Source organism: Somniosus microcephalus, chromosome 2 (assembly GCF_052327205.1).
Source record: "Somniosus microcephalus isolate GS21.2 chromosome 2, FLI_Smic_1.0, whole genome shotgun sequence".
In the NCBI taxonomy this organism is placed as follows: Eukaryota; Metazoa; Chordata; class Chondrichthyes; order Squaliformes; family Somniosidae; genus Somniosus; species Somniosus microcephalus.
Window position 1 is genome coordinate 253,722,004 of NC_140988.1, and position 18,139 is coordinate 253,740,142.

Sequence of the window (18,139 nt, forward strand, 5' to 3'; positions counted from 1 at the left end):
GTAGGAATAAACCAGGGAATTACAGGCCAGTGAGCCCAAAATCAGTGGTAGGGAAATTATTGGAAAAAAATTCTGGGGGACAGAATTAGTCTCCACTTGGAGAGGCAAGGATTAATCGAGAATAGTCAGCATGGCTTTGTCAGGGGGAGATCATGTCTGACCAATTTGATTGAAATTTTCGAGGGGGTGACTAGGTGTGTAGATGAGAGTAGTGCAGTTGATGTAGTCTACATGGACTTCAGTAAGGCTTTTGACAAAGTCCCGCATGGGAAACTGGTCAAGAAGGTAAAAGCCCATGGAATCCAGGGCAATTTGGCACATTGGATCCAAAATTGGCTTAGTGGCAGGAGGGAGAGGGTGATGGTCGAAGGTTGTTTTTGTGACTGGAAGCCTGTGTCCAGTGGTGTACCGCAGGGATCGGTGCTGGGTCCTTTGCTGTTTGTAGTGTACATTAATGATTTAGATATGAATGTAGGAGGTATGATCAGTAAGTTTGCAGATGACAGGAAAATTGGTGGAGTGGTAAATAGCGAGGAGGGAAGCCTTAGGCTACAGGACAATATAGATGGGTTGGTCAGATGGGCAGAACAGTGGCAAATGGAATTTAACCCTGAAAAGTGTGAGGTGATGCATTTCTGGAGGACTAACAAGGCAAGGGAATAAACAACGAATGGTAGGACCCTAGGAAGGACAGAGGATCAGAGGGACCTTGGTGTGCATGTACATAGATCCTTAAAGGCAGCAGGACAGCTAGATAAGGTGGTTAAAAAGGCATATGGGATACTTGCCTTTATTAGCCGAGGCATAGAATATAAGAGCAGGGAGGTTATGATGGATCTGTACAAAACGCTAGTTAGGCCACAGATGGAATACGGTGTGCAGTTCTGGTCGCCACACTATAGGAAGGATGTGATTGGAGAGGGTGCAGAGGAGATTCACCAGGATGTTACCTGGGCTGGAGTGCTTCAGCTATGAAGAGAGACTGGACAGGCTGGGGCTGTCTTCCTTAGAGTAGAGAAGGCTGAGGGGGGACCTGATTAAGGTGTACAAAATTATGAGGGGCATAGATAGGGTAGATAGAAAGGAACTTTTCCCCTTAGTAGAGGAGTCAATAACCAGGGGGCATAGTTTCAAGGTAAGGGCCAGGAGGTTTAGAGGGGATTTGAGGAAAAACTTTTTCACCCAGAGGGTGGCTGGAACTTGGAACTCACTGCCTGAAAGGGTGGTAGAGGCAGGAACCCTCACAACATTCAAGAAGCATTTAGATGAGCACTTGAAACGCCATAGCATACAAGGCTACGGACCAAGTGCTGGAAAATGGGATTAGAATAGACAGGGCTTGATGGCCAGCACAGACATGATGGGCCAACGGGCCTCTTTCTGTGCTGTCTAACTCTATGACTCTATGGGCTCAATTTTCCAAGTCCCGAGGAGGCGGGTTTGGAGATGAGAGTGGTGGGAAAATTGCAGAATCGAAGGGCAGGAACCTATCCCGTCCCCAACCCGCCTCCGTGCCAAAGTCCCAGGAGGCGGGTACCCGACCGGTGCTGGGAGCTGCCTCCCAGAGGCGGGAAGGGGATTAGTGCCAATTAACTGTCTGTTAACAGGTAGTTAACAAGCAGTTTTTTGCCTAATCCCTATTTTTAGCCCTGAAGTGTGGGCTGTCCGACGGCTCCGAACCACACCAAGTTAGCGAGGTGGACCGTCGGTCTGCAGGTGTTGGAGGGGTCGAGATGTCCATTGTGCAGGTGAGTGATGGGTGCATGTGTGCAGAGGTAAGTGTGTGAGGTAAGTGTAAAGTGTTTTAATAAGTTTTACTTACCTTTACTTTCTCCTGCAGGCTTCCTTCCTTCAGTTCTCGGGAGTCCCTCAGCTCACCGGCACAGAAAGCAGAATGGCCGCTGAACTGTCAAAAGCTGCAGCCTCTGCTTTCTGGTCTGGAGAGCTCTCTAACTGAGTCGGAGTAGAAGGACTCAAGTTAGAAGACAGATTGTCAGTGTTTGACAGCTTCACAGAGCTGTCAAGCGCTGACTTTTCATCTGTCAAAAGCTCTTGACAGATGAAATGTCAATCGCTGATGTCACCATTAACCAGATGTCCCTTAATTGGCCTGCTGAGCCCGCTGGGTGGGCTTAACAAGATAATCAAGGGAAAAAGCGTGGGTTGGCCACAAGTCGATGGAGGCGGGACTACAACCCAAAAAGTGGGAGTCCCGCCTCCAAAAGCTCCCCATTGACAAAATCGAGCCCTATGACTCTATCACCGGAGGTGCGGTGGCCTGGGGCGCTACCGACAGAGGCGCGGCGCTATCGGGTAACGCCTCAGCAATGCCCCGGCGAATTTCATGGGAGGCGCTTTTTTGGATCGCCGGGCGAGAACCCCTTTGTGTTTCGTTAGCACCCCCTAGATGTGTTAACGGCAGGTGCAAAGGAGCCGAAATTCACCCCCTATAATTCTATGATATCAGGAATCCTATATCATTGTTAAATGCTAAATCATAGCCCATCAGGCCATCGAACCTTTACCTCGCATATTTGCGGCTTCTCTTTTTCGCCTAGTTGAAGGCTTCTCCGAAGAACTTTGTCCCTTGAGCATTTCCTCATACAACTCCAGTACAACAGTCTCTTATTTTTACCTACACTACATGAAACATGTCATATTGGCGCCCCGTATGCCTGTTCACATTGCCATTCCATATCCCAGAGCAGCAAAGAACATTGCTATAAGTTTTTTGAGATTCTCAATGGAGTGACCCATCAGGCCCACACTGACTTCAACTGTCCTCCCCCACGTAGTGAGGTGCAGTGACATCCTGGCATGTTCTGACACCTGATTCCCCCATGGAGAGTTACACTGCCCTCCCTGACAACTTCCACCTGTAGTGTCCGTGTGTAGATAAAGACACTGAAGACAGGAGTTGGTTCATAGGTATTTACTAAGCAAGTCTGGGGGGGGGGTTTCTAAAGGATATACACAATACACAGGCTTATATAGCCCAAGTGGCAATTACCAGCATTACGCACACCTGGGGCTCTTAAAGGCACATACACCATAATTGCTCTTAAAGGCACATACAACACAATTCCTCCCCTTCTAGCTAACTAGTACATCATATTTTAAGTAATTATTAATTACATGTTATATGCAAAATAAACATTGCTGTATTAATTAATTATAAGTTAGTCTCTCAGGAGGCTTCCTGACTCGGTCCGGATAACGCCTCGGGGGTGTAGTAGTTTCTGGTGGTGTAGTAGGTTCTTCTGGCAAGGCTGATTCGGCTTGAAGGCCAGTGTCGGGTTCATCGGGCTCCAGTATCACCGGATCGGAGGTAGATATGGGTATCTCTACTTCATCATTAGATGTATAGAGTGGTGGTGTAGGTTGTCCCTTTTCGGATGACTTGATGATTTGGTCAGCATGGCGCCTTATTATGCTGTCTCCGATGTCCACGGTATACATCAGTGGTCCTAATCGTGTGCAGATAGTTCCAGGCTGCCATTTCTCGGTACGGTAGTCCCGGGCCAAAACCGGTTGGCCTATCTGGAAGGCCCTAGTTGGCCTTTCATTCATGCCCTGAAACTGCTGGTTCTTCACGTCCCTTCGGATGTTGGGCTTGACCAAATCCAGCCGGCATCTTAGGTTTCTATTGTAGAACATCATGGCGGGAGTTTGGTTAGTAACCATATGCGTTGCATTCCTATATGCAAATAAGAAGTTATCCACCTTGTGCTGAAGTTTTATGTCTTCATTACCCATGGCCTTTATGGCCTTCTTGAAGGTCTGGACAAACCTTTCAGCCAATCCATTGGTGACGGGATGGTATGGGGCGGACGTGTAGTGCTTTACCCCATTGTTCTTTAAGAACTTTCTGAATTCTTCGGACACAAATTGCGGTCCATTATCAGAACATATCTGCTCCGGCAGCCCATTCCTGGCAAATATGGTCCTTAATACTGTGATGGTTTTTTCCGTGGTGGTGGAGGACATCTTTACTACCTCCGGCCACTTGGAGTGTGCATCAACTGCGATTAAGAACATTGAGTCCATAAATGGACCAGCAAAGTCGATGTGCACCCTTTGCCAGGGAGATGAGGGCCACTCCCATGGATGCAGAGGGGCCTGTGGCAGAGCATTTTGGACCTTCTGGCATCCTAGGCAGCTCTTGGTCATGTCTTCGATGTCTCCATCGATACCTGGCCACCATACAAATGCCCTAGCTAGGTTCTTCATTTTCACTCCACCCAGATGCCCCTCGTGAAGCTCCTTTAGTACTTTATCCTGGAGTTTGGGTGGAATCACCACTCTGGATCCACACATCAAGGTTCCTCGGCACACTGACAGCTGTTCTCTTCTTTGCGAGAATGCTGGCAACAGTGGTTTGCCATGTGCTGGCCATCCCTTCACTGTTAAATCGTAGACCCGTGAGAGAGTAGGGTCATTTCTTGTCTCCCTTTCAATGGCAGAATTTGTCACCGGTAGACATTCCACTATGGTAGAGTGGAATATCTCTACTGGGTCTACTGTAGGTGCCTCTTCTATCGTTGGCAACGGTAGGCGTGATAAACCGTCAGCATTCCCATGCTGTTTTGACCCTTTGTATTCAATGTTGTATTGGTGTGCCCCTAGAAAAAGGGACCACCTCTGTAGTCTTTGTGCCGTCATAATGGGGACACCTTTTTTAGGGTTGAATATGGAGATGAGGGGTTGATGATCAGTCAGCAAGGTAAATTTTTGTCCGTGTAGGTAATGGTTGAATTTCTTCACTCCCCATACCAGGCTGAGTGCTTCCCTGTCTATCTGGACATAGTTACGCTCAGCTGAGTTCAATGAGCGTGACGCAAAAGCTATCGGCCGTTCCGAGCCATCAGGGAATCTATGGGACAATACCGCTCCTATGCCGTAAGGGGATGCATCGCACGCCAGTCTGATTGGTAGTGATGGGTTGTAATGAGCCAAAATTTTCTCGGATGTGATTAAGTCTTTACATTTATGGAAGGCACGTTTACAGTCTTCGTTCCATTTCCAAATCACTCCTGTCTGTAGAAGATCATTAAGAGGGTGTAGAATAGTTGATAAGTTCGGTAAAAATTTATGATAGTAATTTATTAATCCCAGGAATGACCTTAATTGTGAAACATTTTCAGGTGCTGGGGCTTTTATAACTGCTTCAATTTTTTCAGGTGACTTATGCAACCCTTCCTTATTAATTATGTGGCCACAATATGATATCTGATTTTGGAAAAATTTGCACTTGGGGCGATTTGCTCGTAGGCCCCGTTCTTTCAGCCTAGTGAGCACCTGCTCCAAATTGGCAAGGTGCTCGTTGTCGTTTTCTCCTGTTATAAGGATGTCGTCTAGGTAGCATTGAGTCCCCGGAATCCCTTGCAGGACTTGCTCCATAGCTCTTTGCCAGATAGCTGGAGCTGATGCTATTCCAAAAACCAGTCGATTGTACTGGTACAGGCCTTTGTGTGTGTTTATTGTGAGATACTTTTTAGAGGTCTCCTCAACCTCCATCTGTAGATATGCTTGTGCCAAGTCAATTTTTGTGAAACGTTTCCCTCCGGATAGTGAGGCGAAAATATCTTCTATCCTCGGAAGAGGATACTGTACCATGTGAAGGACCGGGTTTACAGTCACCTTAAAGTCCCCACAGATGCGAATTTTTTTCTGTTCCTCAGAGTTATTTTTCAATGTTTTTTTCATGACTGGAACGGTGGGTGTTGCCCATTCGCTCCAATCTATTTTGGATAATACGCCTGCCTTTTCCAAATTCTTCAGCTCTGCCTCGACTGCCGGACGTATTGCGTATGGCACCTATCTTGCCTTAAAAAATTTTGAAATTGCTGTATCTTCCACTTTTATTGAGGCGGTGATGCCTTTCAAGGTTCCTAGTTTCTCTTGAAACCCAGGAAGGATTAGCGCAGTACCTGTCACCAGCTTGGCCAGCTGGTGAAACCACAGTTTCTCTTACTTCCTTGAGTCTTCTGGACGCTGGAGGAATCGATGTCCTTGAGGTGCTGCCGAATTGCAGGTAAGTCCGTTTCCACTTCGTCGCCACTGTAGTGTCCGTGTGTAGATAAAGACACTGAAGACAGGAGTTGGTTCATAGGTATTTACTAAGCAAGTCTGGGGGGGGGGTTTCTAAAGGATATACACAATACACAGGCTTATATAGCCCAAGTGGCAATTACCGGCATTACGCACACCTGGGGCTCTTAAAGGCACATACACCATAATTGCTCTTAAAGGCACATACACCACACCACCCTCCCCCAATGCTGACACAGTTGGAGTCGACACTAGTACCCCCACCCCAAACACACAAATTTCCCTCATTCCCTGTTGAAAATGTTGCTTAAGACATGTTTCAACTCCCCCCTAACACCCCCCCCCCCATCAAAGAGTGATTCTAGGGTCACTAGGACATTGTTAGTCCAAATTTCCCACTGGTGAGAGTGTTCACAGGGACAATAGCTCTCCCCAGGGCTGCCAGGATAACTGGCCGTCTCCACCCATCACTGAGAGTGATTCTGCCACATCCAGAAAATGTTGCCACACCATATAAGACTATGCTAGATCACCTCACCGACACCCCCTCTGCCAAAGCCCCACCCGCCAATTTCCCCACTGCCAACTAAATTGGACAACGTTGTAACCGGGATTTTGAGACTAATTGTTTCCCTATCCTCTTCTCTTCTCCTTCCCCTCCTACTTCACCCTCTCCCCTTATATCTTTACCCTCCCCACTGCCCCTTTTTCCTCTCCTTTCACTCTTTTCTCTCCCCTCCTCTCCTCTGCTCCTCCTCTCTACCCACTCCCTTCCTGTCTTCCCCTTCCCACCACCTTTCACTTCTTCCCCTCTTTTCGCTCACTACCCAACTGGTTCTGACAAAAGGCCATCGACCTGAAACGTTAACTCTGTTTCTCTCTTCACAGATGCTGCCTGACCTGCTGAGTATCTCCAGCGTTTTCTGTTTTTATTACCCACTCTTTAACCCTGTTTACCCTAAATACTGCACTTGGCCTTGATTGCCCAGTAGAATCAGAAAGGAATACTGCTTAAAATATAACCCGTATAATGTTACATATGTAAAGATAATGGCCCACAATTTTCTGAAATCTTGCACCATAGTATCGTGTACACCATGGTTCTAACGCAGACGTTCCAGGAAATTATGGCAGAATTTATGGACTTGTGTTAGAGGAAGCAGGTTGTTTTATTTCCCATGGTTCGAGATTCTATGCGGAGCTCTGCATCGGCAACACATGAATTTCTGTCAATTGACCTAACTTAGCATGTAAAGAAAAGGAAAGGACTTGCATTAATACAGCACCTTTCACAACTACAGAACAACCCAAAGCGTTTTACAGCAAATTAAGTATTTTTTTGAAGTTTAGTCACTATTGTAATGTAGGAAACATGGCAGCCAATTTGCGCACAGCAAGCTCCAACAAGCAAAAATGAGATAGATAATGAACCTTATTGGGAAACAATCTAAACAATTTGAATCTTTCCTTAAGAATTGCAAAGCTGTCGACTTGGAAAGTAGCCTGATCCTTTGAGAGATAGATTCACGTCTTCTGACTCCATGAATCCAAGCAAAACTCTGCTCACAGAAAGTAATTTTTACACAATAGGCCACTTATTTAGAAGTTTGAGTAAATAACAGCAGAACTAGCCAACAATTTTAAAATATCTTTTTCCTTTTCATTTGAAATGCTCTTTCATAAAATGTTCCTTTTATCCAACAGTCATCAAAAAGTCGAATGGTTGCATTCTGAGCACTGATGCATTTGATAGCAGTTTGAATACACAATCCAGAACTATCACATGTAAAAACAGGTCTGGTTTGTACAGTAGATTTGATTGTACTTTGCCCACAAATGGTTAAAGACAACAGTAATTTGCCCACATTAAGCTAATTTTGTGCGACAGATTAAGTTCATGCTTCAGCTGTCAGAACAACTGCTGGCACCAGACTGTTAGTGATCTTGACATTGCTTTAAGCAGTTGGTATATAACAGGCTCCATTCAGCTAATGTGATTGCAACTTTTGGTTTAGAAAACCAAACAGTGCATACAGTAATGATATACTGAAATTATGTTTACTGAAAATATACACAAGGCAATAAAATATACAGAGTCTCGTTCCTTCCCAAAACAAATAGTTTCTTTCCATGTAATCCGTCAGCATTAATGAAAAATGCACATAAAATTTCTCTCAGTATGCGCTCGGGGTCTTAAAGGAACATTGCAGTTTTCTGATGAAGAAAGAAAACAATTTGCATCCTCTTCCTTGATTAAAGCAACTGAAAAGTCTTATTTTGCTTCTTTCTATTTGAAATAGTAAATGAAGGACAACAAAAGTCCGTACAGTCACTGGAGAGGAATACATAAGACTATCATCTTAATGAATAGAAGTCTTTATATTTTCCACTTGTCATATAATTAAAATTAATGCTTTAATAATGTATCACCTCTTTATTATTTTGTATTTTGTTTTTCAAAGCGCAGTTTTGTATTGATAGAAACAAAATATATTAATTACTAGATTTCATATAAATCCTGTTAAATATCTCTTAGAGGAATCCTAGATAACTAATCAACAGCAGCAATTTAATTATTCAACTGGAAGTCTTTAGCCTTTGGGAAATACTTGCCACCACCCACTAAGCTGCAAAAGATTACTTTTTTGATTTAAACCTGTTCATAGGGATGGGCAATAAATACTAGTCTTGTCAGCGATGCCCACATCCCAGGAACAAATTTTTAATAACTGTCACAAATCAACAACATGCCATCATCAAATGTGATCAGAATACTTTCTTAAAATGTCTTCAAATATATGTTTGCAGGAGCCTAATCTACTCATTGCTCTTTGCTTGCAGCAGTTGAATGTTCATGAATGTCATGTTATTCAAGCATAAGAATACAGATCAAGGATAATTGTAGTACAGAACTTCGACACATTTGCATACACACACCCACCATTACCTTTAAGAAATCACTTTTGTTTTAACCACATAGACCTAGAAATTGCTTTTGGTGCTATCCAAGGGTTGACTGTGGATTACTGCTGTAAAGTATGTGTCTATACTTAATCCAATAATGAAGAGACAGCTTGGAAGATTCAACGTAGGTCTTTACTTAATACCAACAGGTGGGAACTGAGGGGAGATCAGTACCCACAGTACTATTTATACCCCTATGGCCAGGAGTGGTACTATGGTATCACTACGCCCTACAAAGTAGTGCCGCCCTGGCCATAGGTTTAAAGTAACATACATATTACATACACAACATTCCTCCCCTTTTAATTAAAACGTACCCGTGCAATTAAGTCAACAGATGCACCATAACTAGGGCTAATAACATTTGGTAACACAATATACATAACATATTTACATCAGAGTTGTCTACCTATATATATATATAAAAAGAAACATGTTATAGATTCAGTCTCTGAGGAGGCCTCCTGTCTTGACTAGGATAATGTCTTTCTCTAGTCGGTCTCGGTGTAGGCGGCGGTACTTCCGTCACCACTTCATCGCTGGAGTCATCGGTGTCTGATGGCACATCCTGTGCCGTGGAGATCACTGGAGTGCTGAACTCCTCGCAATCCTGAGACCTCTGTAACGACGAGCTGGGCCGTGATTCCGCTGTAGCAATGTGCTGAGACGTTTGAGGTTGTGAATCAGTTGGGTTTCTGGACTCCACAAGTTGATCAGCATGTCGTCTGACTATGCCGTCCCCTGTATCCACTGTGTACATCAAAGGTCCCTGGCGGGCCTTTATCGTACCAGACCGCCACTTTTCATTTCTATAATCACGGGCCAACACTTGCTGCCCCACCTCAAAGCTCCGTGTCTGTCTGTCAGGAGCCCTACGAAATACTCGGTTTTCCACATCTCTCCGGATGTTTGGTCTGAGCAATTCAAGGCGAGACCTTAACCTTCTATTAAAGAACATGACGGTGGGGGCCTGGTTGGTCACCGTATGTGCAGCATTACGGTACGCGAATAGGAAATTGTCCACCTTGTGTTGTAGTGGCAACCTTTCCTCCCCCATCGCCTTGATGGCCTTTTTAAAAGTCTGTACAAAGCGCTCTGCCAGCCCATTTGTAGACGGATGATATGGTGCGGACGTATAATGTCGCATTCCATTCCTTTTTAGGAATGCTTGAAATTCTTCTGCCACAAATTGTGGCCCATTGTCCGAACAGACTTGCTCGGGCACCCCGTTTCGGGCAAAAATGGTCCTTAAGACTGCGACCGTCTTTTCGGCTGTCGTTGATGACATCTTTATGACCTCCGGCCATTTTGAGTGGGCGTCCACTACAATAAGGAACATCGCATCCAGGAAGGGCCCAGCGAAGTCCACGTGGATCCTTTGCCACAGCGTTGAGGGCCACTCCCACGGATGTAGTGGGACTTGGGGTGGTACGTTCTGTACCATCTGGCACCCTTGGCACGCTTTTGCTACTTCCTCGATGTCCCTGTCAATGCCGGGCCACCAGACGTAGGCTCTGGCGAGGCTTTTCATTTTGACACCCCCCAGATGACCTTCGTGTAAGTCCCGCAACACTTTATGTTGTAATTTTTGAGGGACCACCACCCTGGCTCCGCACATCAATGTGCCCCGGCAGACGGACAACTGGTCCTTCCTTGCCGAAAATGCCGGCAATGATGCGTCACCCTGCGCTGGCCAGCCTTTCACGGTCAATTCGTAAACCCTTGCCAGTGTCGGGTCGTTCTGTGTTTCCCGCTCGATACATTGGCTGGTGATGGGCAAGTGTTCCATAACAGCCGTATGATATATTTCCACGGGGTCCTGTACTATCTCTTCGATCTCGGCAGGCAATGGTAGCCACGACAGGCCATCCGCATTGCCATGCTGTTTGGTACCCTTATATTCGATAAGGTACTGGTGTGCGCCTAAGAACAGTGACCATCTCTGTAGCCTTTGGGCCGTCATCAAGGGCGCCCCTTTTGTTGGATTAAATATCGACACCAACGGTTGATGATCCGTCAGTAGTGTGAAACGTTGCCCATGTAGGTAGTGGTGGAATTTTTTTACACCCCACACCAGACTGAGGGCCTCCCTGTCGATTTGCGCATAGTTTCTTTCGGCTGTAGTTAACGACCTTGAGGCAAATGCTATTGGCCTCTCCGTCCCATTGGGAAATTTGTGTGACAACATTGCCCCTATACCATACGGGGAGGTGTCACATGCCAACCTCATTGGCATTTTTGGGTCAAAGTGTGCGAGCACTTCCTTTGATGTAATGAGTTGTTTACCCTTTTTAAAAGCAGCCTCACATGCTTCGTCCCAATTCCAGGAGACTCCCCTTTACAGCAATGAATTTAGTGGATGTAAAATGGACTATAAGTTCGGGAGGAACTTATGGTAATAGTTTATAAGGCCTAAGAATGATCGTAACTGAGATACATTCTCAGGGGGCGGGGCCTTCACTACTGCCTCGATCTTTTCCGGGGACTTATGCAGGCCTTCCTTGTCTATAATGTGACCACAGTATGAGATACGTTCCTGGAAAAACTCACATTTCTGCTTGTTCGCCCTGAGTCCGTATTGTTGTAACCGCAGAAGTACTCGCTCCAGGTTAGCGAGGTGGTCGTTATCCGTTTGTCCTGTCACCAGGATGTCATCCAGGTAGCATTGCGTTCCTGGAATGCCCTGTAAGACCTGTTCCATGGTCCTCTGCCATATTGCCGGGGCGGACGCCACACCAAATACCAGGCGATTGTACTGGTACAATCCCTTGTGTGTGTTAATCGTTAGGAGCTTTTTCGAGTCCTGTTCCACCTCCATCTGTAGATAAGCTTGACAAAAGTCAATCTTCGTAAAGTGTCTACCCCCAGCTAACGATGCAAATATGTCCTCTATCCGCGGCAGCAGATACTGTACCGTGTGCAGGACTGGGTTAATAGTTATCTTAAAATCCCCGCAAATGCGAACCTTCTTTGGTTCCCCCGGTGTGTTATTTGCAGATTTCTTTATAACTGGGACGATGGGCGTGGCCCACTCACTCCATTCAATCTTTGTAAGGACACCTGCACTCTCTAAGGCATCCAGTTCTGCTTCCACAGCTGGCCGAATGGCGTAAGGCACCGGTCTGGCCTTACAAAACTTGGGGTTTGCGTCTTGAGCAATAGTTATTTTTGCTCTAATGTCCTTTAAGGTCCCCAGCCCTTGTTGGAACACCTCTGGTGTTTTTGCCAATATTTTCGACAGCCTGCTTTTAATGGTTGTATCATCCTTGGTGGTCTCTACTTTTAACTCATGTATCGACTTCCAGTCGAAATGGATTTTTCTTATCCATTCCCTACCCAAAACTGGTGGTCCGCCATTTGGTAGGACGTATAAATAAAGTCCTGGCACTTTTCTGCTGTTGTATTTAACTGTTACTTGCATTTTTCCCTTCGGGTAAACTTTTTGTCCCGTATATGTTTTTAATTGAATTTCCGTATCCTTTAAGGGAATGCGTTTGAACAGCCTGTTATAATCTTGTTCATTAATTACTGATAGGGCTGAACCCGTGTCCAGCTCCATATTAACTTCGATGCCTGCTACCTTCATTTTAACCCACATTGTGCTGTGGTCCTCCGTTTTGTCTACACCATATAACTTGAGACATCCCAGACCTTTAGGCTCTGCTTTTGTGCCTTCCTGTGACTCGTCTGAGCTACTGTCAGACATCTTATGTATTTTTGTCCTTGCCTTGGTACTGCTCGGACTGCCCCCACTATTGGGTTTCGTACCCGACCGACAAACTTTCGCTATATGCCCCTTTTTCCCACACTGCCGGCATATTTTATCACAAAACCAACAATTACTTTGGTCGTGGGTGGTTTTGCCACAATGGTAGCATTTACCTTTGTGAAATGTCACCTGATGGGTGTCATAGCAGGTTGTGTTTTGTCGCATTTGAGCAGCACCCTGTGCTGCTGCTTCATGGACCGATGCTATTTCAATCGCCTGATCAAGGCTGAGCTGTTTCTTGGCTAGCAACCATTTTCGTGTACTCTCATTTAACATGCCACAGACAAATCTGTCTCTGATCGCGTCCGCCAAAAAGGCTCCAAACTGGCAATGTTTGGACAACCTTCTGAGCTCAGCCAAATAGGCTGCCTGCGACTCATCATTCCTTTGGTCATGTCTGTAGAAGCGGTACCTTTCCACTATAAATGGTGGCTTAGGGTTTAAATGTTCCCTTAACATATCAACAATTTGGGCATACGTTTTGTCTGCTGGCTTTTCTGGAGTAAGAAGATTCCTCAGCAGACCGTATGTTTTTGCCCCCATAAAATTTAATAAGGTTGCTGCTTTTTCGTCATCTTTCACCTTGTGTACTATGCAATAAAGTTCATGCCTTTCGACATAGGCATCCCACTCTTCTGTGTCCTCAACAAATTCTGACAACCAACCTTCTTTAGACATTTTAAACTGCTGAAGAGCTTTTCCCGCCTTTGTCCACTACATGGCATTTTTTATTTTTTTTTATTTTAAACTGCTGAAGAGAAAAAACTTTTCCCCTTTGTCCACTAGATGGCGTTTTTCCCGCCTTTTCTCCTGCTGCTGCTAATGACCTCTCTCCAGCGTCGTTATTTTTGGCCCTTGCAGCTCCCGTTATTGCCACCGCCGCTATTGACAAAGACCTTCCCCTCTCGTGGCTTGCTAGTCCTCGTGGCTCCATTTGTTCCCCAGATCGCCTGCCCGTTCTGGCCCTTGCAGCTCCCGTTCCCCGGGAAGGATTTCAGTTTACCTGGCCCTGGGTGGACTTTTGCCCCGTGGCTGGAGCGCCCGTTCAGCCTCTTCTCTCAGCTGCCGCAGCCTCCGCTGGAAACCTCTCTCTCTCGCTCCATTGCTGCCGCTCCTCCCGAACCCGGAGTGCTGGGCGGCATCCTTCGGTCAACGCTGGACTCTGCAGGCTGGCTGGTAAGAAGCCTCTCTCCTTCTCTCTCCGTACTGCTGCCGTTCCTTTGTTGCACCGTGTACTGGTGAGTTCGAACCTTACTCGTCGCCAGTGTAAAGTATGTGTCTATACTTAATCCAATAATGAAGAGACAGCTTGGAAGATTCAACGTAGGTCTTTACTTAATACCAACAGGCAGGAACTGAGGGGAGATCAGTACCCACAGTACTATTTATACCCCTATGGCCAGGAGTGGTACTATGGTATCACTACGCCCTACAAAGAAGTGCCGCCCTGGCCATAGGTTTAAAGTAACATACATATTACATACACAACAACTGCCTGCCTGCTAACCTTCACTTTTGGTGTTATCAAGTGTTTGACTGCGTTACTGCCTGCCTGCTAATCTCCACTTTCAGTGCTATCCAAGGGTTGACTGTGGGTTACTGCCTGCCTCCTAATCTCCACTTTTGGTGGTGTCAACGCAGAAACAACTCGTGCCGTAATACCTGAATAACAAGTTGGCCAATGGAGCAGCAGGAGTAATAACAAGGCTGAGCAGCTGTTAGCTGCATTAACGAGGCATTTGAACATAGGAGAGAGCAGGCCAGGGGATGACTCGGTGATAGCGCTGTAAAATGCAAGAATCCAGACTTACAAGGTTTTGATTTGGTGACCTGGTGTTGGAAACAAGAAATAAAGAATCAAAGAATCATAGAAGTTTACGGCACAGAAGGAGACCATTCGGCCCATTGTGTCTGTGCCGGCCGAGCAAGAGCTAAGCAGCCTAATCCCACTTTCTAGCTCTTGGTCCGTAGCCTTGCAGGCCACGGCACTTCAATTGCACATCCAAGCACTTTTTAAATGCAATGAGGGAAGTAAGGGCCAGGCATAGAGTGCTGCATGGGACTGAAGAGCATCATCCCCAGAAATGCCCGGTACAAAAATCTTGGGGTAAAGTAGCAGACTGGAGAATGCAGTCTCCAAAACCCAGCAGACCTGGAGCGATGTGCGAAAGAAGGCAGATGAGCTCAAGAAAGCAGCTAAATTACAGCTTGGAATCCCAGATACCAGCCACAAGAAGGCATGCTACAAAGTATCTTCTCATAACCTGTAAATCTTTCTGTGATGGAAACGAGGCTTTCGCCATAATTCCAGTGAAATTATAGTGGTGGAGTAGGAACAGCTCCTAGGAAATTCCAGGTCTATTTATTTTGGTGTCATCTGCTATCTTTGGCAGTCCTTGTCTGCTCCTGTGCATTATCCTCAGTTCAGTCAAGTGTGAGGTGAGCACTAAAAGCAATTGCCATTGTAGTGAACTTTCTGTCAGTAGAAACATGGTGAAACTGCAGTTCCCTTCAGCATCGCAAAAGTTGAGAACCTGGCTCAGCTGCAACCCCTGATTACCTGGGTGGTAGAAGGGCATTGCGTCTGTGATGATGCATTAATCCTGGATTTTGGTGAGTGTCTCCCTAATGAGAGACAAAGCCAACAACAAATACCATAACTAGGCTAATGCATGCCTCAAGCATGGTCGTGAACCGCACCATCAAAGCTTCTGCACCAATTTCTGAATAGGTGGAACTAGTAAGTAACCAACCGGCTATATTGCTGACTACTATTGCACATTAGCCATTAAATATTAAAATTAGCAGCAGTTTCTAAGCTATAATGATAATAATTCCCACTGATTGACAGATTGAATTGCCAATGTGATCATTCTTGCATGGAATTGATACCATAAAAAAATTGTCATCGTGATATCTTCACTGCTTTCCTCCCTCAGTCTCTGCACTGAGCGACTTCTCATCCTCAGTGATATTAACCTCCATTTCAATTCATCATTCTCTCTCGCCTCTGAGTTCACTGCCCTCCTATCCTCCCTTAATCTGTCCCTAAACTCCGCTTACCCATATTCACGGCCACCCCCTTGATCTTGCCATCTCTCGTGGCCTTGCTACTCACATCGTGTCAATTGCAGATAAGACCATCTCTGATCACTTCCTTGCATTGCTCTCTACCCACATCCCCCTTCCCCCTCCCAATCCTACTTCCTTCTGTGTCCTCCCCTGGAAAAAACTCCCTCCCCATTCAATGACAACTGCAATTTCAAAATCCCAACTGTCTAGCCTTTGGCCCTCCATTCACCATGACATTTCTGCAGCGACCAATCTGCTCAACCACATCCTCACCTCCCATTAAAACTATTACTTTCTCTCACCCTGGCTGTTCCTCTTCATACGGCCCTCGTCTCTGCTCCCTTAAGTTCAAGGGATGCAGACTTGAAAGTATACGGCAGACAACTAGTCAAGAAGGGAGTTTGGCAGTATTAAATGGTATATACTTCAACGCAAGGAGTCTAGGGAATAAAGCAGATGAGCTGAGGGCACAGATAGACACATGGGAGTATGATATTATAGCTATTACTGAGACATGGCTAAAAGAGCAGGAATGGCAGCTCAATACTCCTGGTGACAGGGTTTTCAGACGTTATATAGAGAGGGAGATAAAAAAGGAGGGGTCACAATATTGATTAAAGAAACAATTACAGCTTTGATGAGGGATGATATCTGTTGTGTCCGTGTGTTAAGAGAGACACTGAAGGCAGGAGTTGGTTTCACAGGTGTTTACTGAACAAAGTCTGGAGGTGAACTAACTGATACAACACAATATACAGGCTTATATAGCCCGAGTGGCCATTACCGGCATTACAGTACACAGGGGGCTCTTAAAGGCACATACACTACAATTCCTCCCCTTTTAGCCAACCAGTACATAATATTTTAAGTAATCATTAATTACATGTTACAAGAACAATAATCTACACATTGCTGCAGTTAATCAATTATAAGTCAGTCTCTCTGGAGGCTTCCTGACTCGGTCCAGATAGCGCCTCGGTGGTGTAGTAGTTTCTGGTGGTGTAGTAGGTTCTTTTGGCAAGACTGATTCGGCTTGAATGCTAGTGTCAGGTTCATCTGGTTCCAGTATCACCAGATCGGAGGTAGATACTATGGGTATCTCTACTTCATCATTAGGCGTATAGAGTTGTGGTGTAGATTGTCCCTTTTCGGATGACTCTATGATTTGGTCAGCATGGCGCCTTATTATGCTTTCTCCAATGTCCACGGTATACATCAGCTGTCCTAGTCGTGTGCAAATAGTTCCAGGCTGCCATTTTTCGGTACGGTAGTCCCGGGCCAAAACTTGTTGACCTATCTGGAAGGTTCTAGTTGGCCTTTCATTCATGCCTTGAAATTGCCGGTTCTCCACGTCCCTTCTGATGTTTGGCTTGATCAAATCCAGCCGGCATCTTAGGCTTCTATTGAAGAACATCATGGCGGGAGTTTGATTTGTAACCATATGTGTTGCATTCCTGTATGCAAACAAGAAGTTATCTACCTTATGCTGAAGTTTTATGTCTTCATTACCCATGGCCCTTATGGCCTTCTTGAAGGTCTGGACAAACCATTCAGCCAATCCATTGGTGGCGGGATGGTATGGGGCGGACGTGTAGTGCTTAACCCCTTTGTTTTTTAAGAACTTCCTGAATTCTTCGGACACAAATTGCGGTCCATTATCAGAACAGATCTGTTCAGGCAGCCGATTCCTGGCAAATATGGTCCTTAATACTGTGATGGTTTTTTCCGCGGTGGTGGAGGACATCTTTATTATCTCCGGCCACTTGGAGTGTGCATCAACCGCGATTAAGAACATTGAGTCCATAAATGGACCAGCAAAGTCGATGTGTACCCTTTGCCATGGAGATGAGGGCCACTCCCATGGATGTAGAGGGGCTTGTGGTGGAGCGTTTTGGACCTTCTGGCATCCTAGGCAGCTCTTGGTCATTTCTTCGATGTCTCCATCGATACCTGGCCACCATACAAACGCCCTGGCTAGGTTCTTCATTTTCACTCCACCCAGATGCCCCTCGTGAAGCTCCTTTAGAACTTTATCCTGGAGTTTGGGTGGAATCACCACTCTGGATCCACACATCAAGGTTCCTCGGCACACTGACAGCTGTTCTCTTCTTTGCGAGAATGCTGGCAACAGTGGTTCGCCATGTGCTGGCCATCCCTTCACCGTTAAATCGTAGACTCGTGAGAGAGTCGGGTCATTTCTCGTTTCCCTTTCAATGGCAGAATTTGTTACTGGTAGACATTCGACTATGGTAGAGTGGAACATCTCCACTGGGTCTACTGTAG